General features: G+C 37.8%; 1 protein-coding gene across 2 annotated transcripts in view; it reads right to left on the reverse strand.

Moving 5' to 3' along the window:
• Positions 1-5,197, reverse strand: part of LOC145985032 (3'-5' RNA helicase YTHDC2-like) — a 108,952-nt gene extending 103,755 nt beyond the window's left edge. For both annotated transcript variants that reach the window (XM_083118542.1, XM_083118541.1), the window contains exon 1: positions 5,101-5,197. The gene's annotated coding sequence lies outside the window, so the exon portion shown is untranslated. The remainder of the gene's footprint in view (positions 1-5,100) is intronic.
• Between the last annotated feature and the right edge of the window lie 7,644 nt (positions 5,198-12,841).

Below are 12,841 nucleotides of genomic sequence, written 5' to 3' on the forward strand. Positions count from 1 at the left end.
GAGATTGTGAAATTTGTGCCCAGAGTAAACCAGACAAATTGGGGATACTCAAAGAGACCCTTCATATCAGTCCCAAGCAACCTCATGAGATGCTTTCTCTGGACTTGATTGGGTAGCTTCCTCGGTCTAATGGATACCAGTACATCTTGAGCCTTATTGATGTGGGTACATGTTTTGTCTCCGCATATGCTTTACGAACTGCCAGCACCACAGAAATTATAAACACGCTTCAGAGAGGATATTTTGCTCACTATCCAAACGTTACGTTTACCCTGAGCGACAGAGGAGCTCAGTTTACCTCTAAGCAGTGGCGCGAATTTACCAAAAAGCTTGGTATCCATCACGTTTGCACAACAGCTTACAATCCAAAGGGGAACCTGGTAGAATGAGCAAATCAAGAGATAGTCAGATTACTTCGTTTATTTTGTTATCGAGAACATCAGACTTGGTCTCGATACATATCAAAAGTTGTTTGGTTAATTAATTATTCCATTTCTGAGACTACTGGATATTCACCTGCTGAACTATTCTTCAACCATCCCATACACAGAGATATCCTAACCCATTTCAATTGGCCCAAACGGGAAGAAGCCCAACCAGATTGGAAGTCCAAATTATTCTTAGCCCAAGTCAGGGAGAAGAAGAAGCTATCGAAGAATATAAAACAGAAGGGAAATGCCAAGACAGTGACAGTTGGAGACTTCGTGATGGTTAAAAACCATTCCTTAAGCTCCTCACTAGATAGGACCATTCAAAAGTTATTTATGTTGTGGATAGGACCTTATCTAGTGGACAAAGTGGAAAATAATGTTGTGACATTGCTAATTCCAAGGACTAAAGAATTATATGATAAGGTTAACTTGGATAACCTAAAACTGGTGTGTTTTTCGGAGGATAAAAAGAAAGAATTTGTACTAAAACTAAGATTCCTCCAGGTAGATAACTTCCTTCCTGAAACTTAGTTTCCGAAAGGAAGGGGCAGATGATATGATCCATATTTTTATGTGATGTCACCAGTAGAAGATATGTCACTAAGGTATTTATTTTTGTAAAAGAAAGCGTAATTTCTTTGATATTATATGTAATAATGCACCTTGTCTGTAATGTATATCTTTTGTTTAATGTTTATTGTATTTTATGCTCTGTTATGAGTAGTTTAATGTATCTTCATGTTTGCAAGAGTGCACTATACGAATTTGTATTTCTAAAGATGTATAGATGTCAGTTTTGTTGATAGTATCCTTTTGTAGATAGTGAGTGATTCATCTGTACTTTAATCTGTGTTCTCGAAAAGAGTATAAAAGCGAGGATATCACGTAAGAGATCATCACATTTTTTGCCATGGATCGATGAAGCTTTTAAACTTAAAAAGAACTCCTCGGTGTTGTGCATACATCTTGGTATGGTAGTTTGGGGTGCAAGCTAGGCCTATGTGATCATAGGTACGCCGATAGCCATGCATAGGTGATATGCACAATACTGCAACCATTCTACATCAAATAATAAAGTTAGCCTAAGGATTAATTTGGAAATAAAAGGCTAAAGAGCAAATATTGGCTCAGTTATCATATCTCTTGGTGTGGTAGTTCGGGGCGCAAGCTAGGTCTATGTGATCATAGGCTTGCCGATAGCCACACATTCGAGTTTTGAGTCAATTCATCGACAAAGCGAAATCCTCGCCTTCATCTCAAGTATATTTGCATTATAATTGCAATAAATAAAGAATAAAACCTTTCAGTTTATACATACTGCAGTAATGTGGTTTTATTTCTCTGTGCTGTGAATATTGTCTTTACCTAACACTATCCCTGTACCTGAGAGGAGTCTGTGTACTTCACCGAGTATCATCGTTCACAGCTGAGTATTATTAAGTTAATATTAATAGTATAATAATACGACGCGAATAAATACTAGAACGTTTCACTTCTCTCAATGGCCAGTTCTGTTTATGCTGTGCTGTCCATCATTCTCTGTCATTTGCAATAAAATCAAGTTGCTGCAGTATCGGCCAATACCAACAGTTACATAAAAGACAAAGAAGAGAAGAGCACAAGAAGAAATTGTTGAATCCATAACCCCCCCCCCCCCCTCGCTTGAATGTAGATAAAATGAATTAAAAGGAAACCTTACCCACCTTTCCCAAGAAAGTGCTTTTTGGTACTCCACCATCATCTGGCCTGGAAACAGTCCAGTATGAGACTAATGCTGGTTTTAAAACTGTTCCATCTTTCTTACCCCACAAGGTTGCGAGCAGGAACTGGAAATGGATGATTTATTTTATTTCCGCACAGCCTTTACTAAGTAGTTCTGTGCCTTCGAGAAGATTGGTCTTAGCTTTTACTTAGCCCATGTCTTTAATCTTTTCAATTATATACTTCCCAGGAGGGTGGGGGTTGTCCAGAAAACTACACGCGGAGCTTCTTGTGTTGACCAATCTGTCACAAGGAAGGGTGAAATAACTTTTGATGAGAACAAATATTGGTCTTGGCCGTGGTTCTAGAGAATCAAGAACAATGGTACCGGTGGAAAAAATTCAGCCGATGCTTACCGATGCCATTTGATACATCGGCTCAGCCGTAATTATTATATCTGAGAGGGAGGGGTAATTTGTTTTGGATAGTTACTGCACCACCTGCACCAGTAGTACAACCCACAACTAAAACCAGCTTATGCCTTTTGTGAAAAAACTGACAATAGAGGAAAATGGGGTATCATCAAACTCAGCACAAAAAAATCCATTAAGGATCACCTATCAATTTCAAAACATCACTCAACTTCTTTCAAAATGTCGAGCAGTGTTATTTAACACTCATTTCCAACCTTCTACGCACGATCCTAGTCCTTACACACAACCTGTGAGAATCATACGCAAATATCTTCAAATTTTCAAAAATGTGTAACTTTCAACATATTTGTTGGACAAGTCTAATATTACATATTTCTCATATTGGACTAAGTATGTATCAGTGAAAAAACATTGGAAGCAAATCCATTACTTGAAGCAAGTTTTTATCTTTCAATTGGGTGATTATACATGGAATGACCCATAGTAACGTTACTGTGCTACAATTTTCCTTTCCGCTCCTTGTTGGATGAACTCGCAAACATAAAAGCGATGCACTTATTGTTTGCGAAAAAAATATGGTCCCAACGGATTTCTTCATTTTTACACAAGAAACTACTTACGGAAATGAGTTTTTGTAGCATTTAGAAGTTCATTCATCGTGGAATCTATTTCACTGGGAAATCATGTATTTTTCAACAGAAATATCTCTCCAATGCACAAATGCTGTTCCTTTCATTTGCTTGCACTACGTGAACCAAATGTTACAAACATTTGATGACGTAACTCCCTGTCAGTATTTCCAACCATGCCATTTTGTGCAAGAAGATGACAATTTTAACTATGTTTGCCTAACCTAACCTTGCCGTGCATGGTTTGTGGGGCTACACGTGCAGGGTTCTTGGGGCTATCCGTGAATGGTTCGTGGGGATTTTTCGGTTGACAAGGTTGGAAACACAGCATACCCACTGATGATCTACCACGCTAGTCAAGCTGTCTCGCCATACTGTGTCTTACGGAAGTGCAAAAAAGGAAGAACAACAATTACTCCTCAAGTAACAAATTGAAATTATTTTCTTGAAAAAAGCAAAATAACACCTTGAAGAATGTTTCGCAATGCAGAATACGTAAGTACGAATGTTAAAAATGACGAAATAAACGAGTGAGAGGTGTTGGGACCATACCGAAGTTTTACCAAAAATATTTAAAATAACTAACTGTTCAATCTCCGGTCAACGGATCTCTTCATTTTTACAGAAGAAACTACTTACGAAAATGAGTTTTTGTAGCATTTTCAAAGTTTGTGGACATATTTTTTTTCATCGTTGAATCTAGTGGACCGGGAATTCATGTATTTTTGAAGAGAAATATATCTCCGACGCACAAATGCCGTCGCTTTTACTTGCTTCCTCTATGTGTTCCGGATGTTGCGTACGTTCGATGACGTAGCCCCCTGTCAGTGTTTCCAACCACGATGCTGTTTTGCAAGAATATGAGAAAACGAAATATACATTCCTGATATTACTATGACCCCAAATTTTAACTATGTTTGCCTAACTTAACCTTACTGTGAATGTTATTTGGGGCTATGTGGGAATGATTCGTGGGGCATTTTTCAGTCAAGAAAGTTAATTTTAACTATTTGCCTAACCTAACCTTACTATGAATGGTTTGTGGGGCTATGCGTGAATGGTATTTGGGGCTATGCGGGAATGGTTCGTTGGACATTTTTCGGTTCAGAAGGTTGGAAACACTGCATACCCACTCATGATCCGCAGCTGTGCCCGCCATATTGTGTGTTACAGAAGCGAAAACATCAAGAACAATAATTACTGTTAATGTGAAAAATGGAAATTATTTTCGTGGAAAAGGCAAAATCCCACCTTCAACAATTTTTCGCAATGCAGAATCGGTAAGTACGAATGTTAAAAATGACGAAATAAACGAGTGAGAGGTGTTGACCGGAGATCGAACGGGTAATAAAATAACGTTCGTGACAGCTTTTATACTATTCTAATTTGCAGAATATCATCTTTCTAACAAGTCGCGTTATGAAGCAGCCTATTTCACCGGTCGACGACTGCGTTATCAAGTTCCTTCTTCATATAATATCCATAATAGACATTACATAATAATAAGAAAGATACGTTACAAAAAGTAACATCCGAGAACGAAACATATCATATGAATACTAGCAAAGAAAAAAGTTCTGTCGTCAACCACACAAAATAATAAGGACGGACTTTCTTGTAACTCTCATCATAAGTATTTGCTCAGGTTATTTCTGTTACAGTATATACTACTTAATATCTCCAAAAATTATGTTAAAGTAACATAATAAAGTTGTTTTGTGTACCTTTATATTTTTGTAAAGCCGTTCGTTTTAATTTTTGAGTTAACTGACTTTTGTCAACCTTGACCGTTTGGTACGTCAAAGGTTCAGATCCGAATACAAAACTGGAATTAAGATGTAGCTAGATACAGCTCACGTTACATAAACAATAACAATTATGTACATGATTATTTTATAAACTTACATGTATATTCCACTCAACAAACTACAAAAAAACGGCTGAAAATAGCTTTCAGCAGAAACCTTCGGACACTTCTACGCCATCTTCAATGACATCCAATACAGCCAGTGCCTACTAGCAAAAGCACAATCAGCATTTTGTCAAAATATTACTCGAGAGTCGAGAATCCATTATTGCTTTATCAATACTAATATGACATGTTCCGGATTTCCCGATCTATAAAATTCTCGAATTCTACTTACTATTTCTTTGTTCTCCACATTGGAATGAAAACTGCCGTTTCCAATCAGGCCGTACACAAGGATTGGGGGGTATGGGGCCATGCCCCATCCTCGAGCGATGAAATTCTTAAATTTGAACTTACAAAAAGAAAAACCTGCGGAAATAACGTTGATGATTTTTTCAAATTTTCCAAGAATTTCGGTATTGTCCTTGCACAAATGAAAGGTTGTTTCTGGAAGGAACCATGCCACTGCAATATTTCGTAATTTTAGTTTTATAACCACTGATGTAAGGCTATCATGTTTCCCGATTTATTTGAAACTGTCCATTCCTTTTAATTCATGTCCCGCCTTTTTTTTAATTTCGCCTCTGACGCTACTTGATATAAAGGAAGACTCTTGCACCAATATGCAGGCCTCTGTGGCAGAGTGGTTAGTACATCACAATATGGCACCTGGATTCCGGGTTCGAATCCTGGTCTGGGCATGGGTATTTGTGACTGTCGATTTATCAATTATATCATCATTCGGCCTCATCTTCACAATTAGCCAAACGTGACAAAGGAAATGTAACTGAGAGGATAGAGTACACAAGTTCTTAACTATGAAAAATCATTCATGTCCATCAATGGTCATGTTTTCATGACTTAGTACTGAAGTGTTCACAAGAAACTTGTAGGTAAGTTAAATGGACATTAACCCCTTGAATCCCAGCCTGAAGATAGAGAGCATGATCCCACGACCATGATACTTCAATACCAGTCTCATAAATGTTTTTCACATTAAAGAAATGGATAACATGATCGTCACTTAGTATTTCTTTTTAATGCTGACTTCCACTGCAGATTGGGTAACAGAACTCTATGATTACCAGGGCCCCAGGATTGAATCCCCACCTGGGCAGTGATGGGGATTAGGGGGGCGAAAGGTGACAGTTGCCCCCCACCACTTTTTCCACCACTATATGCTAAATCTTATATACAAAGGGAAATATACTGTCTTTGCTCCCCCCCCCCAGTTTTTGGAACCTAATCACCGCCTGCAATCATCTTTGTGAGCATCCCTTCGTCAATATCATCATATCATTGCTCCTCCTCATTTTCGCAATTGGCCAAAAATGGCAGAAAAGCGAAGTAAAATAAACTAAATCTCAATCAATTATTTCTGTTTAACTCTATTATTCATATAATTCTTCTTTTTTAAAAATAACACATGACAAATTCTCACGTGCATCACTCAAAGGATCATTCACGTTGTCCAATCTCCGACAGACTTTGCCTCGTCTTCTACATAAGATATATCTGAATATTCAGACTCACTACAGTCACTCTCCTTTTCTTCCAGAACATAATCTGACTAACTACTATCCTACTCCTCCATATTTTTCTGCTTTTGTTTTACAAAATATGCAAGAAAACAAAAACACACAGGTCTCCTCAATACATACTTTCAGCAACAGATGGCGTAACAAGCATGCTTTGCTCATAGCTTGCAATAGTCACGTGCTCAAATGACGTACAGCAACATGTAGACATGGGTCCTTCCCAACCAGAGGCATTCGTACCTTTTCTTGGCCATTACCATGCAAGAATATTTCCTTGTCGGTCAATAGTACCAGCTACGTATGTGCCGTACGTAGTGGTAGGAGAGCATGCAGGTTAAGTTTGAACTTGGCAATAGCAATTTGGTCAAGTTTTCGGTGTTACTAGTTCGATAGCTCTTTTTTGTGAATGAGTTTGGGTTTTCTTAGAATACTGTCTCTATATTAAGTGTAAATGTTACAAGATTTAATGGTCTAGGTTAGAACCAATTTCTTAAGGTAGTTAGAACCACAATGCAATAATTTAGTTTACTGACTGGTAACATATACAAAATTTTCATACCCAAAGATACATAAATTTGCCACCAAGTGGACATCCCCTAAAGGGAAAGAGCTTAATTCGCACAGTGACTATAGGCATTGTACTGGTTATGTAGAACATTCTGTAGAATACTGGATACATTCTTAAAATTGTTTTGAATTTAATGAATATAATGTAATTACGAGAATCCACTTCACTGCAAAGCATTGCTGTTTTATTTTGTCAAACATTTGACTGAAGTACTTCTTTCCAGTAGCGGCTCGTGCCTAAAATAACAGGTGAAGAAGTATATTTATAGGCAATGAAAAACAAATAGTAAGTGCCAGTGCCCCCCCTCCCCAATTTAAAACGTCTTTTTTGTCTTCATCCGTCCATCTGGAAAATGGTGTCTGCAACAAATTACACACTAAGTCATTTACTGGGTTCATTGTAGAAACCACAGCTCAACACATGAACCCAACACACGATAGGAAACGCGAAACACACACGCGGAACAAGATCTCGCGAGAACGCAAAGATTTTGCCACAAGCACTGGATGCAATGTTTTCTCCGACGAGAGAACTGCTTCATCTAGAAGGCGACACCCGTTCAAGGCCAACGCTAGGTGACGTCACCGTTGCCATGACAACCAACTAAGTTTTCCGCAACCTAGCGGTGTTTGCTCTTGGGTTGGGACGAACTCAATACGTGCGTAGCGCCGAGCGGCGTGTTATTTGAGTATTATCGTGTGCGTTCTGCTGGGAAATAGTTTAATTTAACAAGCAAATGAAAAATGTCAATATTAATTTGAAAATTAGGTGAAAACATCTGCACTTGTTGCACTTGGCCAGCCGCCACTGCTTCTTTCCAGATACCATTATTTTTCAAAAACACTCAAGAAATGAAGTTCAATATTATTAATGATATTCTATCAATCGGAATTTATTTTAACTATACTGTGCAGCTTTATGACAGAAACGTGTTTTGATGCACCTTTAATGGTTTCATCAGGATGAAGCCAGGCCATACACTTTTCTGCTCCGTCCTTTCAAGCATCCCTTCATCTCCAATCACTATCCTGATCATTGGCGTGCGGTGCTAAATCAGTTAGGGGAACAGGTGACCTGCACTCCCCCCCCCACCTGTCATAATATAATGCAGTAGAGCAAGTAAAATTCAACCCTTACTGAAATGAACCAAATAAATATACGATACATATGTTACAAATTGTCAGAAATGTCATACATGAAGCACGTTAAAATTATGACAATAACATTGTTAAAGCAAATATGATATAATTTAAAGAAAACATTAAAACCAAAATTGTTGATGCACAACAAAGAAGAAAATAATGAAAGCAATTTATGAGTGATCAGAGGAAATAAATGTTTGGTCAAAACCTGTTTCATCTCTCTATTTGTAGATTACAAAACATCCTCAATTAAATAATTAAATTCAGATGGCCGAGTTTTTTCATGACGTCCGCTCGATTTGTAGAAATTGTGACAAAACCCGAACTGTTCCAAACTCCCTTCTCAGGAACAAACAAGGTCAACAATAATTTGAAACTGGAAGAGTATCCAGTTAATCATTTTACAGAGTTGTAGTAACTTGTTTGAAAATGCCTTGTGTATGATTTCGTTTTAGTTTTTAATCCAGTTAGGATAGGTATTGGTTTGCTGTCTTTTCTGTTAAGTTCAATGAACTAAAAGCTTTCGTCTTCATCTTCAGCCGGTCGATCATACAACATTCGCAACCCTACACTCGCAACATTCGCTGTCTTGTCCTCAAAACTATCATTACGACGCAATTAAACTTTAGTACATAGCAAAAATTCGAAAGAAAAGGAATTCACAGGGAACAGCTAGAGAGTTCAGCTTCCATGGTGAGGATCGTTTACCTTTTTTTTTACTTGGCATCAGGCCGTAGAGGGTGGAACGACGAGGGTAGGTGAAGTAAACAAACGCCCAGTCACGGTGAAAGTTTTTCTTCAGCGTTACTTTTGGAAATGTTGATTTCGGGAGAAAGAAATGTTCTTATTATGTCAATATAAATAATTTAAATAGCTTCAATGGGCAATAAGTAGGAGGGAACAGCCTGTTCCCTCTGTTCCATGGAGGGACCACCACTGATCCTGATTGGCTTACAGTGGCCACTCATGAGTTCTGAACTAAACCTCATGTGACTTTTTCCTATGGGATTTTCTAAAGCAAGAAATCTTTAAATATGCAGCAAGGACACTGGGAGAACTGAGATTAACACTGTGATGCAACCATCACCCATAAAACTCTGATTCAAGTTTCACACATGGTTGACACTTTGAACATGTTACGTACAAATTTTGAACTATGCTCTTTCGACAACTGTAGTTCTTTTGCCTGTGCAATGTGCTTAATTCAGGACTCCTTAATTGCAAGGGATCAGTTATTACACCATTGCGGAGGCTTAGAATAAGTAAATCTTCATTGAGAGAAATTCTTCATGTTCTCTATGCCGTGTGAAAGTTTATCAGCGATGTACATCATCCTGTATACACCCCTTTTTTGCATTAGTGTACAGTCAAGAAAGGATATACTTCCCCCATAAGACTACTGGTATTAAGGCACTGTGGGAGAAGAATATTTTTCAATGACTGTACATGCATATGTTGGTAGGTACAGCTGACTGCTCAGGAGAAGATCCCCAGCGGAAGTGAAATGATGTAGCGGCAGGCAACTCCACTATTAGCATTGGAGGAGTGCACCCTGGATCAGAAACATGATTGTTGTAAGGTGTTGGTTTCTTGACAGAGTATACAGATTTTTTTGGTATAAAGAACCTACCAACTGTACTAACTACAATGTTTAAGAGATTTTCAATGACAGAATTGGCTGTTACAGCACTGGCGTTAGAAGAGAAGAAAATAACAAAGAACAATAATTGTGAGAACGTTTATCTGCACTTGCAATACTGCAAATGCCAACAATGGAAAACACTACTTTTTCGGTATAAGTTTGGCATGAAATTTTCAAACTCATTGTTTCATATTGACATTGTTGATCAATTCTTTTATTCAAAAGTTTCTGATACAACACGTGACAAATATACTTCAGGTTGTAAGCCAAGTTTCAGGGACCCAATTGTTACACACATCCAGTGAAGAGTTCCATCCTCCGACTTAAATAAAAACAGAGATGCTTTTTTGTAAAGGAAGAACAAGTTCATTCTTAATCTTGATTTGGAGCTCAATCAAGAATGATATTTTCCCATGGCAGATGGTTAACTCTCCCTTTGCACACACACACACACAGACACACACACACACACACACACAGACACACACACACACACACACACACACACACACACAGGCATAAAGACTATTTGGTTGTCTGCAAAAAATATGATGCTCAATAAGTTTTAGCTTCTTTATTTAAGGATTTAATTTATTTCATTGACTGTAATTGTAATTTGGTTGTTTCAGTTTTTCGGAAGATGAAAGTGAATATTAAACGTTGGGAAATTAAGTTTTTGTCCTATGACAGACAAAAGTTTCTGACAGGTCGGCACACTTTTTTCACATATATACATATCACGAATTGAATTCCTGATGACATCCATGTCAAAATCACCAAGTCACATTACGATGCGGTGGTCTTTTCTTAATCTTTCCAGGGGACTCAAGTTTTCTCATCGGTGACCGATCATTCTACTCCCACGATTTGTTCCGATTCAACCTGATCGGCGGCTTCGACAAACTTGTTGCTGCAGAGGCATGCTTAGGGCTCTGTGTAATTGGAACCAAATATTGCTTTTTTTCAGATTCACGATCACAGAAATCAATTACTTGGCTGACAAATTCACGTGTTTCATTATGCACAGTAGCACCTTTCCTTCTAACACTTGCCATAACTCTTACACCATGAAAATCACGAAAAAACAACAAAAAAACGCAATTCAACACCCACACACATGCACTTTCACAAGGACATTAACCGCAGCGGAAGACTTCCTGCTACTTCTAAAATTTGCAAATGGACCAGTCTTCCCCTGTCCCCTTGCATTCAAAAACAGATGATTCACAATCTCCATGCTGTCATTGGAATTTCCACAAGGGTCAAGGTCAGTGCTCTACAAATTTTTCTCTGAAACCTTGGACTCCAGAAAATTGTGCTCTTAATGGGTTCCGAGGAACACAAAAAGAGCACATTGACCAGTGCTATGGCATTTTTGACCCGATACCAGGGGGAAGGTGATGAATTGTTGGACCACATCACATAGGGCATGAGACATGGGTGAAGCATCTCAGACTAAAGTAAAATTCAAACAGACAATCTCAACGCATAAGATTATGGCAAGCGTGTTTTCAGACAGATTCAGTGTTTTTGCTAGTGGACTTCATGCTGCAAGGCACAATAAACTCACGAGTGTATTATCTGACCTTGTGGTGCAATTCAGAATAAACAGAGCAGCCTACTCTCAGCCAGGGTTTTGTTGCTTCATAACAATGCGAGGCCTCGCACCACTCATCAAAAAGCAAGATCACATCCCATCATTTGGCTGAGAACAATGGGCTCATTCTCCTTGTATCCCTGACCTTGCACATAGTGAACTTGCCTTGCAGGCAGCTGACTTTTAAGAGAAGGGTCTACAAAAGCTCATCGTATGTTTCAACAAATATTTAAATAACCACAGAAATTATGTGGAGATATAGATCAAGGCATGTAGAATCTGATACAAAATTAACTTTCACTAAAAATTCGGCAGCATAGTTTTTTGGCAAAATGGACCTTACTTAAAAATATCCTTTATACTACAACCTAAAGGACTTATTTAAAGAAAGGGTTATTTTTAGGGTTGAGCCGATACCACTTTGAACCGATACTCTTACCGATTCCCACTGATACTGATACTTGGAAATTGAAAAAATTAAAATTTGTTCAAAACATTGATCAATATTGGTGGGTAAATATTCTTCTCAATTATATGCATCAATTTACCAAGAAATTTGTTTTAGAATATTTAAGAATTCTATCAGGATATTAAAATAGTTATTATATAATCACAAAATATATACTGCTGGAGAAAGAAAACCAGGCACCTTAATATTTGACATCTGAATTGCAATGACAGCTCGCAGGTATATTACAGAATGTTTGGCAGATAATGTAGTATCATATGCACCATTCATAGGCTCTGACTTTGTTTATGCATTTGTACTTAATTCAGTTTCTGTAACATTTAATTAGCTTTCGAATCAGAGCTTTTATCGACCCATTGCGTTATCACAAAAAATGCAAGTGTCCGGTTTTTTTGTCCAGCAGTGTAGTTTTTTGTGCAAAATTGGTGCAAAATAAACAGACAGTTTGAATTTCCAGAACAATTAGACTCCGCAAAAGTGTTGCATGAGATTTTTGCAGGCCATGTGAAAGACCAATGTGCCGTAAAAGTATCAGCTGGTATCGGTAGATGAATTACAACCGATACTTTCCGATACTGATACATTGGTATCGGCTCAACCCTATTTATTTTACATATTTTAGACTTCACTGTGCATGGGACTGACAAAGTTTGAAGGGTAAAAGAAAGGTTATTTCAAGAATCAGAAAAATTTTTGGAGTAAGATGTAAAGGCAGTGTAGGGGAAATGTTTAAAATATTAACTAAAAAAGCATAACTGTAGATGTTTATTTTATTGTTCAT

The sequence above is a fragment of the Lepisma saccharinum genome, chromosome 3 (assembly GCF_977018435.1).
Source record: "Lepisma saccharinum chromosome 3, izLepSacc3.1, whole genome shotgun sequence".
Classification (NCBI taxonomy): domain Eukaryota; kingdom Metazoa; phylum Arthropoda; class Insecta; order Zygentoma; family Lepismatidae; genus Lepisma; species Lepisma saccharinum.